This window comes from Aegilops tauschii, chromosome 6, assembly GCF_002575655.3.
Source record: "Aegilops tauschii subsp. strangulata cultivar AL8/78 chromosome 6, Aet v6.0, whole genome shotgun sequence".
Classification (NCBI taxonomy): domain Eukaryota; kingdom Viridiplantae; phylum Streptophyta; class Magnoliopsida; order Poales; family Poaceae; genus Aegilops; species Aegilops tauschii.
Genome location: NC_053040.3, coordinates 155,170,292 through 155,182,394, shown reverse-complemented (window position 1 = coordinate 155,182,394; position 12,103 = coordinate 155,170,292). Strand labels below are relative to the sequence as shown.

The 12,103-nt window shown below is 43.9% G+C and overlaps 1 long non-coding RNA gene across 3 annotated transcripts; it reads left to right on the top strand.

The window, feature by feature from the left end:
• Nucleotides 1-263: 263 nt before the first annotated feature.
• LOC109732213 (uncharacterized) lies at nucleotides 264-5,944 on the top strand. Of its 3 annotated transcripts, none has more exons than XR_012187445.1 (8): nucleotides 264-1,039; nucleotides 1,315-1,363; nucleotides 1,675-1,977; nucleotides 2,094-2,297; nucleotides 2,389-2,456; nucleotides 2,827-2,932; nucleotides 3,030-3,095; nucleotides 5,851-5,944. It is a non-coding gene; the product is annotated as an uncharacterized lncRNA (long non-coding RNA). The 3 variants fall into 3 exon arrangements; XR_012187444.1 differs by having other exon boundaries at nucleotides 2,827-2,939; XR_012187446.1 differs by having other exon boundaries at nucleotides 275-918; nucleotides 2,827-2,939.
• Nucleotides 5,945-12,103: the final 6,159 nt, after the last annotated feature.

Genomic DNA, 12,103 nt, shown 5'->3' with positions numbered 1-12,103 from the left:
ACATATTGTATTGTTGCCATCGAGGATAACAAGATGGGGTTTATATCATATTGCATGAGTTTATCCCTCTACATCATGTCATCTTACTTAAATCCTTACTCTGTTCTTATGAACTTAATCTCTACTTTTAATGGAGTAGCTGGTAGTCTCCGACGGTCAATTTTCGTCCCACCAAAGACGGGTTTTTTCGTACGTTTTTTTTCGCTGGTTTTTTCGTCACCTCCCCACCCCACCTCACGCACGCACCCCAAGAAAACCACCCCGCACGAGGAACGCCCTTCCTCTCGATCCCCTCCCGTCGCCGCCGCCGTCCTCTCTCCGATCCCTAGCCTCGCACCTTCTCCCATCCATCCCCTCGCCTCTCTTTCCCCCGATCTAGATGGCACCTCCCACCATGGCGGGGAGGCGGCTTCGAGCGCCGCCTGATCTCCTCGACCCAGGGCCTCACGCTCACCAGCGCCCGTCCAATCGCGCGCGACCTCTCCAATGCAGCGCGCCCCCGCCCTGTCGCCGATGTCTTGATGTGCAGCCCACGCCATGGGTCTCCGCCGACGCCACGATGGTCGTGGCCTCCTCACTCGCCGACGCCTCCGCTCCAGATCCGAGCCGCTGGTGAGCCGTCAAGGTCGGGGCATGGTACTATCCATCTTCCCGCGTGTAGGGCAGCCGGTGCCCGCGTCCGCGTATCCTGGCCATGGGTGTTGTATTCATCTCCTACATGGGGCGACGAGGAAGATGAGCCTAGCGGCACGTGTGCCTTCCAGCCGCTCTTGTGAGATCGGGAGGCAATCAAAAGCAGGAAGGGGAGATCGATGCTTGGGGGTGACATCCAATGACCCAGGCATCACCCTCTCCTGACGTCTTACTACAAACCCGCAGCCACTGCCTCCTCGATCTACGCTAGCCTGCAGCAGCAAGGTCAGCCCCCCACACTCGGCATTTTTTTCTTTAGGTCTTGGCGCGGGAAACTGAAAAAGAGATGCTCCAACAATCACCACATCCCCCATACTGATTCCTGCAAATAAGCGTTAAATAAAAGGTAAACATGAAGCTTTTCGGTCATTCCCCATCTCAGTTTTGAAGTAAATACTCCATCCATCTACTAATAAATGACCACTTCATATTTTTTAATAACTTTGATAATTGATTATACCAACAAAATATGAGTTATATGCCATTAGATGCACATTTCAAAGAATTTTTCGATAATATATTTTTATGACATACAACCCATATTCTTATGAAATGGGTGCACATGCATAATTTTGTTGGTAAAATATTGTCAGGTTTGACTCACATGTTCTCACTCTGCAGTATATCGAGTTTGATGACGATGATGATTGAAAAGAAGAGGATGAAGCACGTAAGTTTCCATCTGAGCTTATATTCATATGACTGCTACCTAGATGTACTGATGATTGTAGCATGTACCTTGACTGCTACCTAGATGTACTGACGATTGTAGCCTGTACCTTGACTAAAAGTGTTTGTGTTTGCTCAAGTTGATGAGTCAAACAGAACAGTACTATTAATTAGTTGAGGGGCAGAGTGGTCTCTCTGATTGTCAAGATGATTGCAACCAAAACTGAGATATATAGATCTCTAATGCAGGGTCTTGATATTCTTGAAGTAAGGCACTAACTGAACTTCTGTTTTTCATCCTTATATCTGCAGTAGTCAGAGGGTATCCGAGTGTACATGATGCCCCTGGGTGGGTGTCGGCGTGAGCTGGTATGGCCCCGTCGTGGCTATGTAGATGGGGAGGCGGGGTGGAGGCTGGGACTGCATGGGGAAAAAGCATAAAGAGCAAGACGGTAGTGATGTACTGTGGCATGGTCATGTGTGTAGCCTCAGCACAGCGTTGTACTGTGGCATGGCTGTGTGTGACCTCGGTGCAGCGGCAAAGAGTAGTCTTTGGAGCAGGGCAGCGGCACACACACACATGAGGGTGGCCCTCGAGGCTTGGGGGTTAAGCAGGTGCGTGATGGTACGCATTTGATTGTCACCGTCGGATTCAGAGTGATCAGTCAAATTCGTTGTCATTTGTTTTTACTTTACAAAGTCATACATTCATGGTTTATCTCTTTTTTAAGGATCCCGTGGAAGTGGAGAGAGAAGCATCATGCTCGTGAACTTGAAAAATGATTTCGAGTTTGAACAAAGAAAGTTTACCAAAGAAGACATCAAAGAAATTATATTTAGGAAGATACTGGAATACCTCCCTCAACTTCTCAAGGATTACATGCACGGATCTGAAAATACTTACTATGTCCTATGTTTCTACCTTGACATATCCTGTAACTTTTCTGCCTCCTATTTTGCATATGTAGCAATAGTCATAACTTATGTCGTTGAATCAATATTTGCCACTACTGACAATTTGCATAGGCAATCTGCTAAGAGGAAGATGGTGGAAAGAGCGGGCGAGTCGAGAGAAAACATTTTCTTCTCCCAAGGTAATTTACACTATCATAATTCCCCCAACTGTGACTTGTTATATACACACCGAGACCACCCCACACCGCCACTATAGTACACGGACGCTGCTCACCTGCAAAGGGCAAAAGGCTCCTCCTTTTACCATAAAACATGTCCCTGGGTAGGAAGGTGGCCTACCCAGCCACAAGCAAAAAAGAGAAGGTCGCTTGCAGACACCGGTGGTGAAGAAAACGATCCGGAAGAGCAGAAGTGTTATTCCATACCGAGCTGTACCGTGTGTTTTCAGTTTTATGAAGAATGGTTTGCGATTACACGGTATTTGAAACCTTCTTTTCACACACTGAGCCTTGTGATCTGACGGTATGTGGCTTCTGTGTTCTTGCGTAGGTGTCGAACTACACTATCAGCAGCAGATGCTGCACCTTGTCTTTAGCAAAGACGGAAAGCCTGCTAATTAATGATACAGGGAGATGAACGATGTGGATATGAAGAAGTAGTGGGTTGTGCTTTTCAGCAGTAAATGCATTTAGAGATTTGATGGCTTGCTCCAAAGACAAGCAACTAATCTCGTTGATGGGATTGCTGCGCAGATTCATGGATCGTGCTCTTCCGTGGTAAGGAGCCTGTGGCTCTCTCAAGTCTCAACTGATCAGAAGGTAAATAAGATTTTTGCCAGGCTTTGTTGAATTCAATTGGATGGAGAACTAATTATTACTTCCTCTGTTTGGAATTACTTGTCGCTCAAATGAATGCCGTTTGAGCGGCAAGTAATTTCGGGCGGAGGGAGTACTTAACATAAAACATTAGCAGCTGAACGGTGTGACATGCAAAATAAATGAATTACTTCGTCTTTTCGTAAAAGCATGTGCATCAAATGATGCACATACCCATAAAACATTGAATTCTTGGTACGAGCTAGAGATCTTGTTCACCTCGCCATTTGATTATTCTCGAGTTTAGAGGTAAATACACCAGAGGTCTTAAAACTTGCGCGCGGCGGTCACTTTGGTGCACAAAGTTGCAAAATACGTGTTTGTGGTCACTAAACTTGCGAGGCCGTTCAAATACAGTCACTCTCACCGTATGCATGCGTATCCGTCAATGCCAGCATGGCATGGGCCCGCTCTCAACCACCGTAATTGCTCTTGTATGATAGATTTGTAGAGAAGCCCGCAGCTCTTTTTTTATTTACATAGGAACCCCTAAAATAAGAAAAATAGTGGGGCGGCGTGGTTCCATCCTTGGACGTACTGCTGAGTGGCACGACTGAACAACCACCACGCCAACAGTATCATGTGTTTACTTTGCACGACTATATTATACATCCTATCAGGGTGGACCCCAAAAATAATAATGAAGAAATTTATGTCTTCTAATAATAAGAATGCAAAGTGCAACCGGTGGGTTCGAACCTGTGACATGGAGATTCACTCGCGCATAAGCCAACCGCCAAGCAACTGCGACATGTGATGTAATTTAGAGATAGACAATGTATATGTTCTTATCACTCTTGTTCTCTGTAAGTACGTGCCATTTTAAAAAATGTTTAAACATTGTAAAAAGTGGTCGTGTAATTCAAAATATGTTCATGCAATAGAAAAACTACGCGAACAGTTTTTTGAACCATGCAAACATAATTGTACATTGTGTAAAATTCACAATTTTTTTTAAATGTGCCAACATTTTTTTAAATGCAATGTACATTTCTTAATTTACACGAATATTTTTCAATGTTTAAACATTTTTATAAATTTCATGTAGTTTTTTTAATGCATGTACATATTTTGAATTGCACAAACAATATTATTTGAAAATAATACACGAACAATTTTTTGTGATCCACGAATTTCTCAAATAAAACGAATAGGTGTAATGATACAGATTGTTTTTTAATTATGAATATTTCTAAGAAAATGCACATATTATTATTATGAATATTTTAAAAACAATTGGTGTTATTATTATGCAAGCGTTTTTATAATTCATAAGTATTATTTTAGAATAATACATGAAAAATATTTGAAAGTTCTCTTATTAATGGCATTAGAATTTACATACTATCTACAAATTTCTGAAAAATAAACAAGTGCAAAATGGGTCGCCGGACCACAGCCCATTTCTGTTCCATGAGCGCTTCCGTTTTTGTACATTAATCTTAGTTATCCTTAATAGCTGTCTACAGATGTGTGGTGCAGTTTGTGTGACCTGTATTGTACTAGCATTAGGTCGGGGGTTCGGGAGCTGGCAGTTAAACTTTTCGTCCCATCGATGGTTGATTTTTTATTTTGCATAGAAAAGAAGAAGGAGAAGAATGGGTTTTGTGCAAAAATGCGTCCATGTGTCATTAACAGCGGGCCCGTGCCATGCTGGCGTCGACGGATACGCCTGCATACAGAGAGAGTGACTGTATTTGAACAGTCTCGCAAGTTTAGTAACCACAAACACGTATTTTACAACTTTGTGCACCAAAATGACCGCCGCGTGCAAGTTCTAAGACCTCTGGTGTATTTACAAGAGTTTATTTGGGACATGGTATATATAAAGTTGCTTATGTAGTAAACATGATTTATGGTACAAATTGTCATGCAACGAGATTCCTTCTAGAGTACTCCCTCCGTACCTAAATACAAGTCTTTCTAGAGATTCCAACAAATGACTACATACGGAGCAAAATGAGTAAATCTACGCTCTAAAATATGTCTATATACATCCGTATGTTGTAGTCCATTTGAAATGTCTAAAAAGACTTATATTTAGGAACGGAGGGAGTAATATTTAATGATTATATTATCTTTTTAGTTTGTTGTTGGATAACCATTGGCAGCGGCTAAGTTTGCAAAGGAAACCTTTTGAACATGGCACCATTATATTTTTCCATTTTCCTTGTAATTTTGAGTTTATGTGTAAACTTGAGTTAGCTTAGAGTTCTTTATTAAACTCACACAAAGCTTTTGTGTTGGTCCAAATAAAATGAGCATAAAACAAGAACTGAGGACCAACTTTAATTAAAGGCCTTATGCTGAATTTAATTGAGGAACATTGCCAATTCATTCAAAAAAGTACGAAACTGATCTTACATGGTTTTTTAAAAGAAGACAAATTTGATCCCATTACTTAGCTATAGACAAGTGTCAAAGCTAATATTAGTATTCGCGGTAGTTCCAGCTGCTGAGTTAGTAGCAATATCTCCATCTAATGTGATCTTCGATCACTTTGTAGTTCACATCCAGCATTTTATATCGAAAAGATCATCCATTTATTGCCGAGTGAATGGAACAATGCACGTGTAATAATAACTAACTCAATGAAAGGTATTTGCTGGGCAGATGATCACATGTTTTCGCCAATATATAATATATAAGTGCTGCGTTACTATGCTAAATTGCTTTACAATTTTATTCCTTTTTGCAGATCTTGGTTAGCTGGTTGGTCAGAGGAAGAAAGCAGAACGCATGAATGAAAGTGGTGTTGGGGAACGTAGCAGAAATTCAAAATTTTCTACGCATCACCAAGATCAATCTATGGAGTAATCTAGCAACGAGGGGAAGGGGAGTGCATCTACATACCATTGTAGATCACGATGCGGAAGCGTTGCAAGAACGCGGATGAAGGAGTCGTACTCGTAGCGATTCAGATCGCGGTTGATTCCGATCTAAGCACCGAAGAACGGTGCCTCCGCGTTCAACACACGTGCAGCCCGGTGACATCTCCCATGCCTTGATCCAGCAAGGAGAGAGGGAGAGGTTGAGGAAGACTCCGTCCAGCAGCAGCACGACGGCGTGGTGGTGGTGGAGGAGCGTGGCAATCCCGCAGGGCTTCGCCAAGCACGGCGGGAGAGGAGGAGGAGGGAGAGGGGTAGTGCTGCGCCAAAAGAGAGACGTTCTCATGTCTTGGGCAGCCCCAAACCTCAACTATATATAGGGGGGAGGGGGCTGCGCCCCCTCTAGGGTTTCCACCCCAAGGGCTGGTGGCCAGCCCTAGATCCCATCTAGGGGGGCGGCCAAGGGGAGGAGAGGGAGGCGCCACTAGGGTGGGCCTTAAGGCCCATCTGGACCTAGGGTTTGCCCCCTCCCACTCTCCCATGCGCCTTGGGCCTTGGTGGGGGGGCGCACCAGCCCACCTGGGGCTGGTCCCCTCCCACACTTGGCCCACGCAGCCTTCTGGGACTGGTGGCCCCACTTGGTGGACCCCCGGGACCCTCCCGGTGGTCCCGGTACATTACCGATATCACTCGAAACTTTTCCGGTGACCAAAACAGGACTTTCCATATATAAATCTTTACCTCCGGACCATTCCAGAACTCCTCGTGACGTCCGGGATCTCATCCGGGACTCCGAACAACATTCGGTAACCACGTATATCTTTTCCCTATAACCCTAGCGTCATCGAACCTTAAGTATGTAGACCCTACGGGTTCGGGAACCATGCAGACATGACCGAGACGTTCTCCGGTCAATAACCAACAGCGGGATCTGGATACCCATGTTGGCTCCCACATGTTCCACGATGATCTCATCGGATGAACCACGATGTCGGGGATTCAATCAATCCCGTATGCAATTCTCTTTGTCTATCGATATGTTACTTGCCCGAGATTCGATCGTCGGTATCCCTATACCTTGTTCAATCTCGTTACTGGCAAGTCTCTTTACTCGTTCCGTAACTCACATCATCCCGTGATCAACTCCTTGGTCACATTGTGCACATTATGATGATGTCCTACCGAGTGGGCCCAGAGATATCTCTCCGTTTACACGGAGTGACAAATCCCAGTCTCGATTCGTGCCAACCCAACAGACACTTTCGGAGATACCTGTAGTGCACCTTTATAGCCACCCAGTTACGTTGTGACGTTTGGTACACCCAAAGCATTCCTACGGTATCCGGGAGTTGCACAATCTCATGGTCTAAGGAAATGATACTTGACATTAGAAAAGCTCTGAGCAAACGAACTACACGATCTTGTGCTAGGCTTAGGATTGGGTCTTGTCCATCACATCATTCTCCTAATGATGTGATCCCGTTATCAACGACATCCAATGTCCATGGTCAGGAAACCGTAACCATCTATTGATCAACGAGCTAGTCAACTAGAGGCTTACTAGGGACATGGTGTTGTCTATGTATCCACACATGTATCTGAGTTTCCTATCAATACAATTCTAGCATGGATAATAAACGTTTATCATGAACAAGGAAATATAACAATAACCAATTTATTATTGCCTCTAGGGCATATTTCCAACAGTCTCCCACTTGCACTAGAGTCAATAATCTAGTTCACATCACCATGTGATTAACACTCACAGGTCACATCACCATGCGACCAACACCCAAGAGTTTACTAGAGTCAACAATCTAGTTCACATCTCTATGTGATTAACACTCAATGAGTTCTGGTTTGATCATGTTATGCTAGTGAGAGAGGTTATTAGTCAACGGGTCTGAACCTTTCAGATCCGTGCGTGCTTTACGAATATTTATGTCATCTTGTGGATGCTACCACGCGCTACTTGGAGCCATTTCAAATAACTGCTCTACTATACGAATCCGGTTTACTACTCAGAGTCATCCGGATTAGTGTCAAAGTTCGCATCGACGTAACCCTTTACGACGAACTCCTTTTCACCTCCATAATTGAGAAAATTCCTTAGTCCACTAGATACTAAGGATAAGTTCGACCGCTGTCATGTGATCCATTCCCGGATCACTATTGTACCCCTTGACCAACTCATGGCAAGGCACACTACATGTGCGGTACACAGCATAGCATACTGTAGAGCCTATGTCTAAAGCATAGGGGACGACCTTCGTCCTTTCTCTCTCTTCTGCTGTGGTCAGGTCTTGAATCTTACTCAATACTCACACCTTGTAACACAGCCAACAACTCCTTCTTTGCTGATCTATTTTGAACTCTTTCAAAAACATGTCAAGGTGTGCGTTCTTTGAAAGTATCATCGGGTGTCTTGATCTATCTCTATAGATCTTGATGCCCAATATGTAAGTAGCTTTTATCCAGGTCTTCCTTTGAAAAACTCCTTTCAAACAACCCTTTATGCTTTCCAGAAATTTTACATCATTTCGGATCAACGATATGTCATTCACATATACTTATCAGAAATGTTGTAGCGCTCCCACTCACTTTATTGTAAATACAAGTTTCTAACAAACTTTGTATAAACCCAAAAACTTTGATCACTCCATCAAAGCGTATATTCTGACTCCGAGATGCTTGCTCTAGTCCATGGAAGGATGGCTGGAGCTAGCATACCTTTTAGCATCCTTAGGATCGACAAAACCTTTCTGATTGTATCACATACAACCTTTCCTTACGAAAACTGGTAAGGAAACTTGTTTTGACATCCATCTGCCAGATTTCATAAATGCAGCTAATGCTAACATGATTCCGACGGACTTAAGCATCGCTACGGATGAGAAAAATCTCATCATAGTCAACTCCTTGAACTTGTGGAAATACTCTTAGCCACAAGTCGAGCTTCATAGACGGTAACATTACCATCCACGTCCGTCTTCTTCTTAAAGATCCATTTATCTCGGATTTCATGGCTTCTAACCATTCGTTAGAATCCGGGCCCACCATCGCTTCCCCATAGCTCATAGGTTCATTGTTGTCTAGCAACATGACTTCCAAGACAGGATCACGTACTACTCTGAAGTAGTACGCATCCTCGTCGTCCTACGAGGTTTGGTAGTGACTTGATCCGAAGTTTCATGATCACTATCATAAGCTTCCACTTCAATTGGTGTAGGTGCCACAGGAACAACTTCCTGTGCCCTGCTACACACTAGTTGAAGTGACGATTCAATAACCTTATCGAGTCTCCACCATCCTCCCACTCAATTCTTTCGAGAGAAACTTTTCCTCGAGAAAGGACTCGTTTCTAGAAGCAATTACTTTTGCTTCCAGATCTGAAATAGGAGGTATACCCAACTGTTTTGGGTTTTCTATGAAGATGCATTTATCCGCTTTGGGTTTGAGCTTATCAGCCTGAAACGTTTTTCACATATGAATATCACTCAAACCCAAATCCACGTCTACGAGCATAGCATGGCAATATAATAGCAACGTAGAAGTAACTCCCAAGGGTTTGATAAAATAAAACAGGTAATAGGTACTACCTCAACTACTTCCCAATACCCACAATTTAATTAGATCCTAACCATGCAAGTGTTCTAGGAAAACAGATCTAATGCAATAAAACTGGGTATGAACGGGGTATGATCAAAGTGTTACTTGCCTTGCTGATGATCCGCAAAACCTAGCGAGTCAAAATAACAAGCGGCACACTCCAGGTACTCTATCGCAAACAAACAAGCATACAATCAGTACTCATCTAATGCATAGGTAAAACTCGAATGAAAGATCCAACCAGAAAGTTCAACTTAAGAACTCCGGTTTGCAAAAAGAATCAACTCGAAATAAGCAACGAAAGTCAAATGGCGAAAGAAAGAAACTTCGTTTGCTAATCTGGATCTAGGTCAAATTTTACTGTAACAAAAACTTGTTTGAGTAGATTAAACAAAAAGAGAATTTCGAGACGAAACTCTAGGCGCTTGAATCGCCTGATTCCGATAAACGAGCGAGAAGTTAAACAGAATCGAAGATTTGATCAGAAATCGAATCTGAGAAAATAACGAGAAAAATCCGACGAAAAAGAAAAACGGTCGAACGGTTAAATAACGGACGTTCGTTATCAGAGAAACCGACGAACGCGTTCGTTAAAACGGACGGTTCGGTGAACGCTCGCAAAAATAATAAAACCGAAAAAAACCGATCTAGGGTTTTTTTTTAAACGAAGGGTTTTTTTAAACGAAAACCGGCAAAGGTCAAAGGCATCGGGCAGTACCTCGTCGGGCTACTCCGGCGAGGGGCTCCGGCGGGGCTCCGGGCTCAGGCGCGGGCTCGGGGGTCGGGGGGCGCGAGGGGCGGCGGCTCCGGCGACGAACGGGCGGCGGCGGGCGCGACTCCGGCGGCGGCGGCGGTGGGATGCGGGCGGCGGCGGGCTCGGCGGTGAGGGCGGCGGCGGCGGCTTGCGGGTTGAGGGAGAGAGAGAGGGGGGGCAATTTAAGGAGGGGGGTCCGAAGCTTGGGGAAGGGGGCGGCCGGGGCGGCGTGGCCGGGGCGGACTCCGGCGGCGGCTCGGCGTCGTGCGGGAAGAGGAGAGGCGCGAGGCGGGCCGGCGCTTGGCTGGGCTTCGGCCCGGTCGGGCGTCGTGCTTTTTTTTTAAATAAGTTCCGCGGAAAATAATACGTAGAAAAATAAATAAAAATCGGAAAAATATGAAATAAATTTTCCCCGTCTAGTTAGAAAATCTAGAATAGGGTGAACATTTTTTTAAATCAAAATAAATATTTTGAAAACATGCAATATTTTTAATGCAATAAAAATTGCAAATAAATTCCAAATAAATTTCAAATAATGATTTTAACATTTTTCCTCCAGTATTTCAATTGTTTTGGAGAAGTCATGTTTTCTCCTCTCGTTTTATTTTAAAGTGAAATATTTTTTTCGGAGAGAAAAATAATTAAAACCAAAATCCTCGTCTTATTATTTGATGAAAATCAAATATGAAAATTTGAGAAAACCCCCAACTCTCTCCAAGGGTCCTTGAGTTGCTTAGGATTTATCGAGGATTTGTCAAAATGCAATAAAACATGATATGCAAAGATGATCTATGTATAACATACCAAATTGAAAATTTGGGATGTTACAAACCTACCCCCCTTAAGATGAATCTCGCCCTCGAGATTCGGGTTGGCTAGAAAACAGGTGGGAGTGGTCTTTCCGTAGATCTTCCTCTCGCTCCTAGGTGGCTTCATCTTCTGTGTGGTGACTCCACTGAACTTTGCAAAACTTGATAACCTTGCTGCGGGTAACTCGGCTGGCATACTCGAGAATCTTAACTGGTTTCTCCTCATAAGTCAAATCACTTTCCAACTGAATCGCTTCCAGTGGCACAGTATCTCTCAGTGGTATCTCAGCCATCTCTGCGTGGCACTTCTTCAACTGCGAAACGTGAAATACATCATGTACTCCAGACAATCCTTCAGGCAATTCCAACTTGTAAGCAACTTCTCCCATACGTTCCAACACTCTGTATGGTCCGATAAAACGGGGCGCTAACTTTCCTTTAACTCCAAAGCGCTTCACTCCACGAAGTGGTGATACTCGAAGATACACTCGGTCTCCGACTTTGTGAACTGTCTCCTTTCGTTTAGAATCAGCGTAACTCTTCTGCCTGGACTGGGCTAAATAGCCTCTTGGGACTATCTCCAAACATAGCTCGCGAAGGTCCTCGGCTAACTCCTGAGGTAATTCTCCTGTCATGAGGGTGTTGACATGACTCTTGCGGCTCAACGCGTCTGCTACTACGTTAGCCTTTCCTGGGTGATAATGCAATCTCATATCATAATCTTTAATGTGCTCCAACCATCTTCTCTGTCTGAGATTTAACTCCTTCTGCGTGAAAATGTACTTCAAACTCTTGTGATCCGTGTACACCTCACAATGATTTCCGATGAGAAAATGTCTCCACGTTTTCAATGCATGCACCACGGCTGCTAATTCCAAATCATGCGTAGCATAATTCTTCTCATGGGGTTTCAGTTGTCGTGAAGCATACGACACAACTCTTCCTTCCTGC